Raw genomic sequence first — 14666 nt, forward strand, 5'->3', positions numbered from 1 at the left:
CACAAGTAAAATGCATCAACGTGGAATAAGTTATACAAATAAATGGAATACAGACTAAAAAAAAACAAATTTTAACAATCATAAGTACAACAAAACACTGCAAAGAGCATATTAAATATAAAAGAAAAACCCAAATATTATTGACGAAACGAACAGAGGAACGAAAAAAAGCAAGAAAAAGATGAGTGGCTACGGCACCATTAAGAGTGCATGAATATGAGCAGGTGTAGATAATATTGCATATCTTAGAATTTTATGGTATCCAGCAGAAAAGTAAATAATGTGTTTTTAAAAACAGATAATGATGAAGACTGCTTAACGTTAAGGGGAAGGCTGTTCCAGGTTGATAAGGACGTGAAATAACCAGAGTGTTTTCCATAATTAGTATCGACTAATGGCAATAGTAAATTGTTGTTAGCTGCAAATCTTGTTCGGTTGGTGTTTACTAGAACAGCGTCTGGAAATATGTTTGCTGGAGGAGGTTTCTTCATTATTTTAAATAACACTATGGATAAATTGTATTTAACAAGGTTGTCTAATGATAGTATTTTGTTATTATGAAGAATGTCGGACACACAGCAGCTGAATGAGCTGAACGTTAATATACGGATGGCCTGATTTTGTAAATGTTGCAGCGGTGCTATGTGAGTTGCATATGTGGTACCCCATGAGGTGATGCAGTAGTTCAGATGACTGTGAATGAAACAATAAAACAGTGTTAGTAGTGTAGGTTTGCTGAAATAGTACCTGGCTTTTAATAAAATTCTAATACCAGGAGCAATTTTGCGCTTCAAATGGGCGATGTGTTTCGTAAATTTTAAGTTAGAATCTAAAGTAACACCGAGAAATGAACATTCATCAGCTGCACTAATGACATGAGAATTAAGAATGATAGTGGGAAGAATATCTGGTGTTCTGTGACTGGTATGAAAAAGCATGAATGAAGTCTTGGTGGTATTAATTTTCAGCGAATTAAGGTGGCACCATGCTGAAATATTGTTCAAATCAGTATTCAATTTCGATGTAAGAGCAGTTAGTGATCGATCACTAGCAAGCAATGTCGTGTCATCTGCGTAAAGGAAAGCTTCTGATTGTGATAGGTGATTAGGCAAATCATTTATGTAAAGTAAGAAAAGTAGTGGGCCAAGTATCGATCCCTGCGGAACACCCTTGTTTGTTATTTCAAAGTTAGAAAGCGAGGAACCAACACACACAACCTGTTGTCTGTCTGTTAAATAACTCTTTATAAGCTTCAGCACGGGCCCGTCGACCCCTACTGCCCGTAGTTTAGAAATGAGCAAGCCCTGGTTGACTTCCTTCGCAAAGATTACCCGTCACGCCTGAGCGCAGCGAGTATTGATGTAGAAGACCTCTACTATTCGCTTCCACCCAGTGAACTAGTGGAGAGCGTAAAAGTTTGCATCACGCAACACAACGACGAGTTGGAGTTCCGGTCAAGGTGCGGGCTAACAGTAGAGGCATTTCTGGAACTGCTCATGGTGTATTTACAGTCCACTGTTGTTGGTGTTGGCAAGGACCTATATGTGCAGAAGGCGGGTGTATGTATCGGATCGGCTGTAGCACCCATCCTAAGTGACATTTTCCTCAGTCGCGTTGATAGAAAAGTGTCAGATAGTCTGGCAGGGACTGCGGAACACATTTTCCGGTACGTGGACGACTATCTTGTACTCGTACCTAAAGATAACTATAACCAGAACGTCATCAATGTTCTCAAGGTGTTTAGAGAGAATTCCTGTGGGCTGAAGTTCACAATAGAGTTTGTACAAGACAATTCTCTACAGTTTCTGGACATTAGGTTGCTCTTCAAGGCAGATCACGTGTGTTGGCGGTATAGTCCACGAGCCAAAAAACCACTGCTAAATTTTGCATCTAGTCACTCAAAAGTAATAAAAAATGCGATAGTATCCTCATGCCTTAGATCTTCTATGCTTCGGTCATGTGTGCACGAGATTGCTTCCAGCTTTCAGGACCAGCTAAGCAGGCTCAGGGCAGCTGGGTATCCCAGCCATTTGCTGAACATTATTTGCAAAAAACTCATCCCAGTGATAAAAGGTACGGAAAGAAGTCTCAAAAGAGTACAAAGTGAAAAAAGAAAGCTTGCAGTTCTCTCATATGTTCATAGGTTGTCCCATGGCTTAAAAAACGTAGCAGCGAGATACGGAGTAACCTCGGTTTTTACAGCAGCCAACAAGCTGTCTAAGTTGTGTCCACGACTTCGGAACATGGTGGAGTCCGGCACTACGCAGAGTAAGAACAGCTGCCAGATGAAACACAGCCAACGATACCGGTCTTGCAGAACAGCAGCGGTATACCAGGTTCCGTTCAGCTGTGGCAGATCTTATGTCGGGCAATCTGGAAGGTGTGTAAATACACGGTTGAGGGAGCATGACTCGGCATTACGTAGTTCAGGACGAACACATCTGGTGGATCACTGCAAGTCTTGTGGGTGCGTACCAATTTTTACAGACACAAAGATTCTGTCAACTCACAAGAGAAAAATTAACAGGGAGTTGATTGAAGCATTCCATATTAGAAACATGGGAGAAAAATGTGTTAGCCAAGCTTCCGTCACCTTGTCCGATAAAGAATTTGATTTTTTGAAAGGCACGTGCAACAATCCGTCTGCAGATGCGTGAGCTCTTCAAGTTTTGTCGTTTTGTGGTTCTTATCATGACGTAGCGCTGAATAAGCTTTCTTTAGGTTATCTCATGTGTTCCTGGATCCACCGATGGGGGGGCGTGTGGGCTACGTGAAGATATAAGTACAGTTCGTTGTTCAAAATAAACCAGTTGTGAGTTTGCGCCCGTGTTGTTTGCCTGTTTTCCTTGTGTCCGTGTACGTGTTTGCGCAAAGAAGTCATGGATGAAGTCCTGCTTTTTTGTTCTAGAGGAAAAGCGGGCAATCATATTCTTATTGGCCAATCCAGACTTTGTTGGCACGCGGTGGACAACATCAATGTCAGCTTCAGAAATTGGACAGCTTATTTTATCGCCAACAGCCTTCAAGAGCGCAAGGCAGTTCTCGCCCTGTGTGCAGGCTACGCCCTTGATTTCCACATTGTTTATTCGAGAGTACTGTTCAAGTTCTGACAGACGTTTGGCCATTGCTGTATTTTCAGTTTTGAGTGTTTTGTTGTCTGCAGTCAGAACAACATTCTGAGCTCGGACTTCTTCAACCAACGAGTTAAGCATGTCGACACTTTTGGTTAGTGCCTCTATTTCCAGTTTCATTTCAACAATGTTAACTTCTGATGACAGTTTTATTGAGCATTTTTTCACTAGATCAGAGACAACTTCTTCCGACTGACTCTTGAACAAAGCTTCTAACTGATCAATTCTTTTTGCAAGCTCAGCACAAGAAGGCATGGTGTAAAGCACAAACAATAGCAATATATGGGCACTTGCAGCAGGGGTGGTCACCGAAGGAATTGCAAACTACTAGTTTGCAACTTTTAACAGCACTAACCTGCAAAAACAGAGTAATCCTTGAAGTTCGTTGTTTCCAGCCGTGACCACCGCTGCCAAATGATGCCAAGTCGATTTTGCCGTCCCACTTATCCGGGAAGAATGAACCAGGCAGCTGCGCAGTGCCGATTATCGACTCGGGTTGACCGTGCAGGAAATCCAAGCAGGTTCCACCAATGACACACGAGACAGGCGATGAAACCGAGGCAAGAGCAACACGTGCGCCGAGGTGACCGTACACGGCTTGGTATAAACGACGAGCACTGCAAAAACAGAGTAATCCTTGAAGTTCGTTGTTTCCAGCCGTGACCACCGCTGCCAAATGTCAACCTCATCCCAGATTTTCCTTGGGTCATTGCTTATTCTGCTGAAAACATCTGTGTAATAGTGTATTTTGGCCTGTTTCAACTCATAATTAAGTTGATTTCTGTACTTCTTGTATTCCTTTAGCATATTCATGTCTCGGGACTTGACAAATGCGTGGAACATGCGGTGTTTCTTCTTTATTTTTTTATGCAAGGCATTTGAAATCCAAGGTTTTCTTATTTTTTTTGCTCTGTTGTTTCTTCATAACCTTGAGAAATGCAATATCGTAACATTGTTCTAGTTTTCCAAAGAATATCTCATATGCATTGTTTGGGTCTGCTACCTGAAGCAGACGCTCCCAGTTCTCTTCAATAATTCGTTGACGAAATACCTTCAGCGTATGGTCATTGATTTTACAAAATACCACCTTTTCATTATTATTAGCTTGATAGCGATCATGTGATATAGGAAAGGCTAAAAAATGGGCAGATGATCGCTTATTTCTAAAGAAAGTGTCTCAGCGACACGCGATAAAGAGCATACGTTCGTGATGCAGATATCAAGCAGAGTTGCTGTTTCAGCCGTCACTCGCGTGGCTTTTGTGATAACGTTTTCACAAGGGAAGTAGTTCATAACCTCTGTTAGCTGTTGAGCTGAGGCATCCAGTGAAAGCATATCAACGTTGACGTCACCCATGATCGCAAAATCTAAACCCGAATGGCAGGAATAATTCAGCACATTTTCAGTCGACTCCAGAAAAGCTGGCTTGCTACCTGTGGGTGGCCTGTAGATCACGGTTATAAGTGCCCTAGGCAGGCACATCATTAAGCATTCAATGTTTTCGTTCACACTGGAAAATTGAGGAATAAGTTCATGGTTAATTGTATCCTTGAGGTAAATGGCCACAACACCTCCCTGTCCTTCAGTACGCACAAGGCCATTATAAGTATAACCTTGAAAATAAGGAGGATCTTCGCCACTTGTTAGCCAGGTTTCCGAAAACATAAGTACATCAAAAGCAAAAGAAAGCTGAGAGAAGTAGTCATCCAGCTGATCTTTTTTATTACGTATGCTGTGTACGTTCACATGAAACAATGTTAATCGCTTGTGAGCGTCGTGCAGCAGTGAATTGAAAGAGTCAAGCTCATAATAGCACACTTTTGCCATTTCAGTAGTGTTTCGGCAACATAATAACCCCTAATACAGTTGTCATTATTTTAATCTGCGACAGCTGTACTGTCACTGACAGCCTCTGCTGTCATTTTACTTAGATCGTTGGTAGTGGCTATTCTGAGCACCTACGAACTTTCGTTTCGACGGGCGAATTACCTTCCCATTTGTTTTCCAGACAAACTTCCACTTTATCTCCCTTTTACGTTGTATTGCGGCCCCAAGCAGTCGTTTGCCATTCCTTGTCAAGTGTTCATTAACGTACACTGGGGATGACACTTGACTTCCCAGTACCCCACTGTCGATTTTAGCTTTCTTTGCCTTGCTTAGCAAGGCATTCCGTTTAGTTCTTCTCACAAAGCGAACAGCTATGTTGCTTACATCATGCCGAGAAGTGGGCACTCTATGGCATGTGTCAACATCATCCTCAGAAATTTCTTCATGCACAATAACTCCAATTTTCTTAACAGCCTCGAATGGTTCTATATCAGCAGGAAGGCCCTTGATTTCCAAGTTATTGGAACGCTCGACCTCTTCGACCCTGCTCCGCAGTTTGGCATTTTCCACTTTTAGCTCCTCGCTTTCTTTCAGTATCTGACTAAGGCACTCTTTGAGGTCCTTTACTTCTTTCAAACTGTCCTTAATCTCTCGGAGCTCTTTTCTTAATTAGCGGCGTAGGTCCTCGATAGCCTTTGCCGTGTCACGCGAATCCTTCGCCATTGTAGAGTGGGAACAAAATATATGCAATGCACTCAGACAGAGCTGTAATCAATAAAAAAAAAAAAAAACCAATAAACTATGTCCGGCGGCATTGCACAAAGGTAAGAAAAAAAAATTGCGGCTACAATATTGCCGTGTATGTTTATCTTACCTGCGAAAAGGTGTATTTTTTAGTGTGTAGTTCCAACGTGCACTGCTGCCGGACTGCAGAAGATGCGGTGTTCCCGCAGGCTTTATATCTCAGAGGGACACGATTGCCCTCTGGTGACGACGTTCTTGCGATGACGAGATCTTGCAATCTTGATCACAGAGCGGACGACAGTTGTCTGCCGTGTCGTCAATTTCCTTGCTTGGGGCGATGTCAGATGCTCGCTTGTGCAGATGCTCGGAAGAAGTGCCTGCAAAAAGGTGTATCTTTTAGTGCGTAGTTCCAACGTGCACTGCTGCCGGACTGCCGGACGTTAAACCTCAATAAATAATATTGAAGTCGAAGATCACTACGCATTCTCTAGCTGCACTTTTAGTTAGCCAGAGCCAAGCCAGAGCCAAGATTAGGCGTGATGTAAAAGTATGAACGATCTGCCTATTTGTGAAAGAGAAACCGAGGGATAAGTTGCTGTACAAACAAGTGCATTATCGGGGCAGATGCTGAAGGGAGAAACAAGTTATCCTTGTGGTTGGTTCTAATGATATTCTAGGTACAGCCTGAACTTTATCCCATCAGCATTTTAGTACCCAACAGACGTAAATAACCCTTGTGACAAAGAAAGAGATTGCATACCTGTGCACAGGCGAACACAAGTTCTCACCCCATCCATTACTACTAGCCGGTGATATTGAAGCCAATCCTGGCCCTCTCTCCGATTCTTTGTCCCGCAAACTTGTCAGCGCAATGAAAGAGCTGCAATTAGGGCAATCGGCGATACTTGAGGAATTGAAAACAATCCGTCTAACGCTTTCTGATCATGCGAAATCTTTTAATAAATTCAAAACAAGGCTTGAAAAAATTGAATCGAAGTGCTTGTCATTTAACACTCTTCAAGTCGACATGAAAAAACTTCGAGTAACTACTGCTGATTGTGCAAGCCAAGTTTATTCGCTTTCTGTGCAGATGGAATGATGCAAAAAACAGGTCCCGTTGTGATAATCTTGTTTTCTTTGATATCAGTGATACGCCAAAAAAAACTAATCCTTGATCTTCGCAAGACATCCCTCTAACTATTGATACTGATTCTATTGAGCACATGAACTGGCACTCTTTGGCCATGAAATGGCCCTTGCGTCACAAAACGTCAAACATCATCATCATCTATTGAGCGTGCGCACAGACTGGGCTCCTATAAACAAGGCAGAAATAGAACCAAAATTGTTCAGTTTGGCAATTTTAAAGTACAACAAATCACCGTTTTTCAAATTAAAAAATTTAAAGGATCTGTCTATGGTGTCAACAAGGATTCGCTGCAAACGGGCTTAGCCCGCAAACAACTAGTGCAGTTTGGTAAGGCTTGTAAACTAAACTTCAAGCTCGGATACGACGTCCTTTATTGTAATAACAAAACCTATATTTATGATCATACTGCGCAAAAGGTCGTTGAGCATATATCCTAGCACCAGGTTACACAACGTAATGATCCGAGTACCCCGCGCCGAACGCTCCTGTCATTCCTATGCACAAATATCCGTAGTTTGATACCCAAGCGTGACTTGCTTTGTAGCCTCATTTCGTCATCCTCAAGCGATGTAATCTTACTAACCGAAATGTGGCTTAACTCGTCTATCCTTGATTCTGAGTTGTTACTAGCATTTCCTAATTTTGATATACAGTCGAGCCCACTTATAAAGAACATGAGCGTTATGCAGCATCCGTTCGCTGTATCCCGAAGTTCGTAGTAAATGAAACAGAGCTTTTAAAAAAAGTTGCGAGTGAAAACACAAACTTTTTTTACCTCAAAAAGTCCGTGTTGCACGTATTTCGAAGAGCAGAAGCGATAAGGGCGGTTTCGAGTTCATTTAAAACGGCAGGGTGCTTGTTCGCCGAGGCCTGCGGCATAAGCTGCATGAGGCACTGGCTCCAAAGTTTCATCGTTCTCGCAATCAGATTCCTCGAAATCGCTCTCGCCACATACTTCATTCACTATGCCCAAATCCGTTCACGGCTCCGCTGTGTCGGCATCATCATCGGCCGTAATCAGACTATCGCAACAGATGTCCCACCCGCTCTCCCAGGTCTGAGTCGACAACGCGCTGCCACAAATCGCCGCCCAAGTTCGGAAGCTTCAGGCTCGGCATCGGGCCTGACGTTGACGAAGTCGGCCTCGCAAAGACAGTTTTGCACGCATGTAGTCGTCACCGCCACCCACGAAATATTCACCATCTCCAAAGCTGAATACCGGGACGCCCAAAGCGGCAAGTTGGCTGCCAGGTGGTCAACAGCTATGAGCAGGCGCTCGACAACGCGGCTCCTAATGCGCAGATTACGCTCAAGCCAAGCGGTCACACTTTCGACGTTTTGTTGAGCTACAGGAAAAAGCGTGCTAGTCTTCCCGTTGGCTATCATGACCACACTCGCACACCAAGAGCGAGCATGATGCGCACAAGCGACACACATGCCAGAACGCGTGGAACAGCTCTGGGCCCGTTTCCAGTCAGAATAGTTAACTAATTCGAGCCAGCGTTCGAGTCCCGGAGCGGTGGAGACGGGTGAAAGAGTTGTGATCAAGAGAGGAGAGCAGACTTGCGAGAAAAGGACAAGGAGTTGCGATAAGGACAAGGAGTTGCGATAAAGAGAGGGGAGGATGTGGCGGAAGGGCGACCTTGAAAAGCAAAACATACTGGAAGAAGGCAGGTGGGGTAGCTTGCTTGAAAAGTCCGCGAAACTCGCACGTAAGAAAAAACTTGGAAAGAGTGCCTGCGCGTGCAGAAGTCAAAGCATGACTGCCTGGATCGGTGCGCGCGGCGGTGTTCGAAGAATCGGCGGCCGCAGTCAAAAAATTGTTTTGTTGGGCTGGCGGGTTTGCGTGGCCTCACGAACTTCGATATTTCGCGATTTGTTCTGTGCAAACTAACAGCCATTTTTCGCACTTCAGCACGTGCGCGGAAGGCATGCTAAGCCGAGTGCGAAGTGACCGAGAAAAAGTCCTAAACACGAAACGAATCGCAAATTATCAGAGTCGGTGGGGTAGCGTACGCGGGTGCACTAGATGCAGATTATCGGATACAGTCGGTGGCCGACGATGTTGGCAAATGGTCTGGTCACGCCAGGCCGGCGAAGCCAAAGACAGTACTAGCGATCAAAAACAGGGTAGATAGCTGACCGGTCTTCGAAATATCGGTGGCATTGTGAAAACACGGGCCTCGTTTGGCGATATGGGGTGCTCAGAGTAGTGGGGGGGACAAAGGACAGAGGGGTGCGTAACAAAAAGCAATCGGGGCATGGAGATGGGTTGGGGAGAGCGGCAACTAGAAGGTTGCGGAGGCAGGGTCGGCGTTTAACAATAAGAATGTATGGGCACCTCGCCGATGCCTGATCGGTGGTCGAAATCGGTTTCCCAGGAAGTCGGCAGACCGCTAGCTGCGTTCCTTGTAACTGATCAGCGGCGCTCGGAGACATTCGTTGTAAGTGCGATTTTGTGCCATTGAACCAATGTATATTTTCACGGTCACGCGGATGTTGTTCGTTTTAAGCGAAAGTTCGTTGTAAGTGGGGTCGCTATATATGGGCTCGACTGTATTTCGTAAAGATAGACCTGATGGCTCGTGTGGTGGTGCCGTTCTTATTGCTGCTAACCAATTTTTGCTCTGCACGTTGGTAAACGTATCATCAAATCTAGAATTTTTATGGATATGTTGTAATGCTACATTGCCGCGTATGCTTATCGGTGTCTGTTATCCCCCTAATAGTATCAGCTCGTTCAATGAAAGCTTCTATGTATGCTTGCAAACTATAAAGGACGCCTATCCAAACTCTCCCATCTTTATCATCGGTGATTTCAACGTTCCTTTGATCGACTGGTCTAACCAAGCAGTCACGCTATCAAGAAATAGCATCCAAAGTGATTTCTGAACACATCTCTCACATATGGTCTATGTCAACTATTCACTTAGCCAACACGCATTTCAACTTGTTCTTCAAACATGCTCAACCTACTTTTTACAACACACGCCGACATCTGTTCCTCGTTAACTTATCTCCCACCTCTGAGTGATCACTTTGTAGTTCATGGCACCTTGACTGGTTATATAAATAAAACCAAAAAAACTATAAAAACCTTGATGTTGTATGACAATGGTGATTACGCTTCTATGACTGATGAGTTAGCTGTCTTTTGTGATGATTTCGAAAATCATTATCAATCACGCTCCATCGAAACTAACTGATCAATGTTTAAAAATGAGATGTTACATCTAATCAGAAAATATATCCCCACTATTATTGTTAAAGAGCGAGCACGGTCCCCACGGTTTAACGGTAAACTAAATTAACTCAACAATAAGAAAAAAAGATTATTTAGATCTGCTAAGATTTTTCTTTCTAACACGGCTTGGGCTAAGTATTTCGCTGCAGCTAAACATGATCTAACTTCAATCACGCAGGTCAAAAGTCATTTTTGCGGGACCACGCTACCTTCTTTGCTGCACAACAATCCTAAACAGTTCTGGAAAACTATTAAACCTGAAGAAACAAAAGGTATATCGCTAATCGATTCTGATGGTTGTCCCATTGCCAAAGAGGATGTTGCTATTGTACTAAACAACACATTTTGCTCGGTTTTCACCCGTGAATCCACTCAGATGCTTTCTTCATACTGTATTTACTCGCATAATCCTCGCACTTTTTTTTTGCCGGAAAACCGATGAAAAGTTGGGGGGTGTGAGAATTACGCGGGTAAAACTTTCTACGAACACGTACAGAGCGAAAAAGAAAATGAAGTGGCCGCAAATCGGGATTCTCACACCAGCAACATAGAGCAAGCTTTAAGAAGTAATAATTAAAACTTACCTCAACAATAAAAGCAGAGGTTCAACACAAGACAAGATTTAATTGAGACACAAAAAGTCGAAGCAAATAGTAAGCAAATAGTCGAGAATTAGAATACCATACGCAAAGCTTGCGGACGTTGCGGTAGCGTTCGTCGCTCAACAGGAGCCCTCAAAAGGTAAGCGTGGGAAGTCAGTATTGGGCTGACGGCTATTTAACAGAATTGTCCGCAGTTTCCTTCTTAAGAAATAAAGTTTACCATCAATCCCAGTTTTAGGCACACGGCAGGCCCAACGCGTCTTGGTGGCTTTCAGCTGCCATCATCAGTAGCGAACACAAAACTTGTAGACTCCGAAGGGCCTACTGGCAGCCCTGTTGCCGTTATTTAGTGCATTATCCGTCACTTGCAACTTGAAAGCAGCCGTTCAGCTTCAGTATCGCCTCATAACTTGACAAGGTTACCGACGCAACATACAAAATACGCCCCAACGCGCACTGGCTACTTCTGCTTGACTTGAGCTGGATTGAATCTCTGTGCAATAGTATGCTTGATGCTTAAGAGATGGCGCCAGATGACGTGCGTTATCATCATCAATGGCTGGAAACAGCAGACGACATTATTGCAGAAGTTTTCGGGGGTGCGATAATTACTACAGGAAAAAAAGAAATCGTATTTTTCTTGGGCGATGTGGGGGGGTTGCGAGAATTGTGCGAGTGCGAGGATCACGCGAGTAAATATGGTATTCGCCCTACGTGCATTGGCTTATGAATGAATCGTATTACCTTTAGTCCAAGTAGCATTGTCCATATCATCGACAACTTAAAAAACTCGTCAGCACCTGGAACTGATGGTATCAATATCAAAGTGCTCAAAAACATGAAACATGTAACCAGTATCATATTATCACTATTATTTCAGCAATCATCAGATTCAGCTTCAGTTCCAGAGGACTAGCGGATCGGGAAGGTCGTCCCCGTCTTTAAGAAAGATAATCGGCTGTCTCCTAACAATTACCGTCCCATATCCATCACCAGTGTCTGTTGCAAAATAATGGAGCATATAGTGTACTCTGAAGTAGCGCGTTTTTTGTCTACTAATTTTTTCCATCCCAATCATCATGGTTTTCATGCTGGCCATTCTCGTGAAACCCAACTAGCCCTTTTCTTGCATGAAATTCATTCTCACCTTGATGATAATATTCCCATTGATGCTATATTCCTTGATTTTGAAAAAGCATTTTATAAGGTTTCCCATCGTCACTTTCTGCTGAGACTTTCATGTCTGAACTTGGACCCCTCCATGCTGAACTGGATTCGTGAATTTCCAACCCATCGCCGACAGTTTGTTGTTGCTTACTTTTGCAAATCTCCCTTTTCTCCCGTTCACTCGGGCGTTCCACAAGGTACTGTACTAGGTCCCCTCCTCTTTTCAATTTACATTAACGACTTGCCACGTATTATCACCGACTATTCGCCTATGATTGCGTGTTGTATCACCCTGTAAATAATGCCTCACATTCTTCTGTTTTACAGTCAGGTCTTAACACTATACAGAATTGGTTAATATCACTAAATGTTAACAAAACTTTCCTAATGACTTTTCATTGTCGTAATAACTACATCGCTAACACTTACTTTCTAAACAACTACCTCATAGCCGCTACCAACACTACCAAATACTTAGGTGTTCATATCTCATCTGATCTAACATGGACTTTACACATCATTAGCATCACTAACTCAGCTAATCGAGTTCTTGGATACCTAGGTCGTAACCATGCTTCGGCTCTTGCTTCTACTATACCAATAGCTTATAAAACACTCATCAGGCCTAAAATGTAGTATGCTAATGCCATTTTTGATTCTCATCAAGCTAACCTTTCCACTATGCTCGAATACATTCACAACCATGCTTCCAGATTTATTATCTCAAATTACTCAAATAACATAAGTGTGTCAGCAGTCAAACACCAGCTTAATCTTCCTCATTTTGCCTCTCAGTGTAAAATTTCACACTTGTGCTTGTATCATAAGTTTTTTCATTCCTTGCCACCAGGCGATGCATTCATCACACCTGCACATTGAACATCACGACATAATCACCCCAACACAGTATATCCCGTACGCCCAAAAATAAAGACCTTCCAGAAGTCATTTTTTCCTCAGACAGCACTTGACTGGAACGACCTTCCTGCCCACATCGCCTTGTCATCTCAGTTCGATCAATTTAAAAACTCCGTAAAAAGCCATATTTTATTTTTCTAATTATGATCTACTGCAGTTTTTCTATATTTTGTTATTGTTTGTGCAACTTTGCTCTTTTTTGTTTCATCTGTTACGTTTTTTTTTGCCCACCCCTCATGTAATGTCTCTCGGGACCCTTGAGACACTAATAAATGAAACGAATAAACGAATACTTGCGAGGTGCGTTTTACAAGACAGACTGCTGCGTTCCAGTGTTGCGTATTGGATGCGAAGGCACAAGGTACCCGAGCGGTGCACTGTTCCAACTAATACAAGGAGATCTTGAGGATGTTGCTCCGCTTAAAGCATATCTTAGTTTTCTTCATATTCTCGACCGCTCCACGCTTTGCAAAACTGCTTAGTCTTTTTGAACACTAATATGGTCGGCAGAAAAATACGCTATGCCTTCACTTTTGCATTAACATATTGAAGCTTGCATGATCTTAAATCATCACCATTCGTTTATAAACATGCTGATCATGCAAATACTATAGGTAGCGATAGAACTGCCCCTAGGGGAATAGCAGGGTAGGGTATTGCACGAACTATGTCACCAAGCTATTAACCCTAGACCTTGGTAATGTGTTTTGCATTCTTATGCAAACTGAAAAACATCTACTATACTTGATAGATTCCCGGCGCGGATTGGCAATATCCTTCCCCTTCCAAGGCGTATATATCTGTTCACCCGAAATAAACGCTCGAAAACATATAAAGCGCTAACAAACAGGGACTTAAGGGAGACGACAAAACAATGTCCTTAATATGTTAGCTCTCAATATGTTTTTCAGTTCCGTTTACCTAAAGGCCCAAAAAATGCAAACGCTAAAAGTTTTTTTTTGCAGTTTTTGTTTAATCAAATTACGTCAGCGTTATGGGGCATTCATTCTTAACTGAATAAAACTATCAAGATGCTTTTTCGACGTTGAGGAATTACAGGAAAGGAATTGAACAGCCCAGCCATTCCCGAAGTGGCAATGGGCAAAATTTTTTCATTCCGAGGTATTGAAACGAATGGAATTGCGGCAAGTTCTCATTCCCCAGAATGGAATTGGAATGGAATGGAGGGACCCATTCCGCAACACTGGTACCCACTATGCCACTAATCATCATGAATTTGGCGTAATGGGAAAGTGGCCACTATGCGATTATTCATCATTCTTCAAAAAAAGCTGGTAGTTAGAACACACTTGAAAAGCAGTAAGGACGTATAAAATGGTAGTAAGGACGATCCCAAACTCTCATACTTAAGTCAGAGTTTCAGTCCCCAAGAGAAAGAAAATGTACAGAGTATATTCAAATATACCTTATTCACAAGTTCAATACTCTCCAGCCAGTAGGTATAAACGTTTCTAAAGGGGCTCTTGAATCTATTTGGTACAGAATATACACAAAGAAAACCATTGAGAGTTAAGCCCTCCGTCAAGAATCTCAAACCTGCCATTGTTCACGTCTGACAACCGGTTTGACAACCGGTCTGACAACCGGGACTCAACGACACGTGTGCATCCTCACCTGCACATCGCATCCTTATTTTCTTTTTATTCATGGAATACCTCTTCACTCATACAGATTTTCACAGCCAGCACCCCCACACCACACCTGCCTATCCAATATTGCCCCCCCCCCCCCCCCCCCCCCTGTTAAGATGATGGAGAGCATATGAAGTTTAGACACGCTAGTGCTAAAGGAATCACTTCTCTTCTAGCCTTTAGGAAGACAAGTCCGCTTGTAGAAATGTCTGCTCGACACAACCCTTGTTT

At 43.0% G+C, this 14666-nt stretch overlaps 1 protein-coding gene across 1 annotated transcript in view; it reads left to right on the forward strand.

Moving 5' to 3' along the window:
• Positions 1-14666, forward strand: part of LOC119165910 (golgin subfamily A member 1) — a 687968-nt gene that overhangs the window by 189357 nt on the left and 483945 nt on the right. The gene's annotated exons all lie outside the window — the stretch shown is intronic.

The sequence above is a fragment of the Rhipicephalus microplus genome, unplaced genomic scaffold (assembly GCF_043290135.1).
Source record: "Rhipicephalus microplus isolate Deutch F79 unplaced genomic scaffold, USDA_Rmic scaffold_34, whole genome shotgun sequence".
NCBI classification, from domain to species: Eukaryota; Metazoa; Arthropoda; class Arachnida; order Ixodida; family Ixodidae; genus Rhipicephalus; species Rhipicephalus microplus.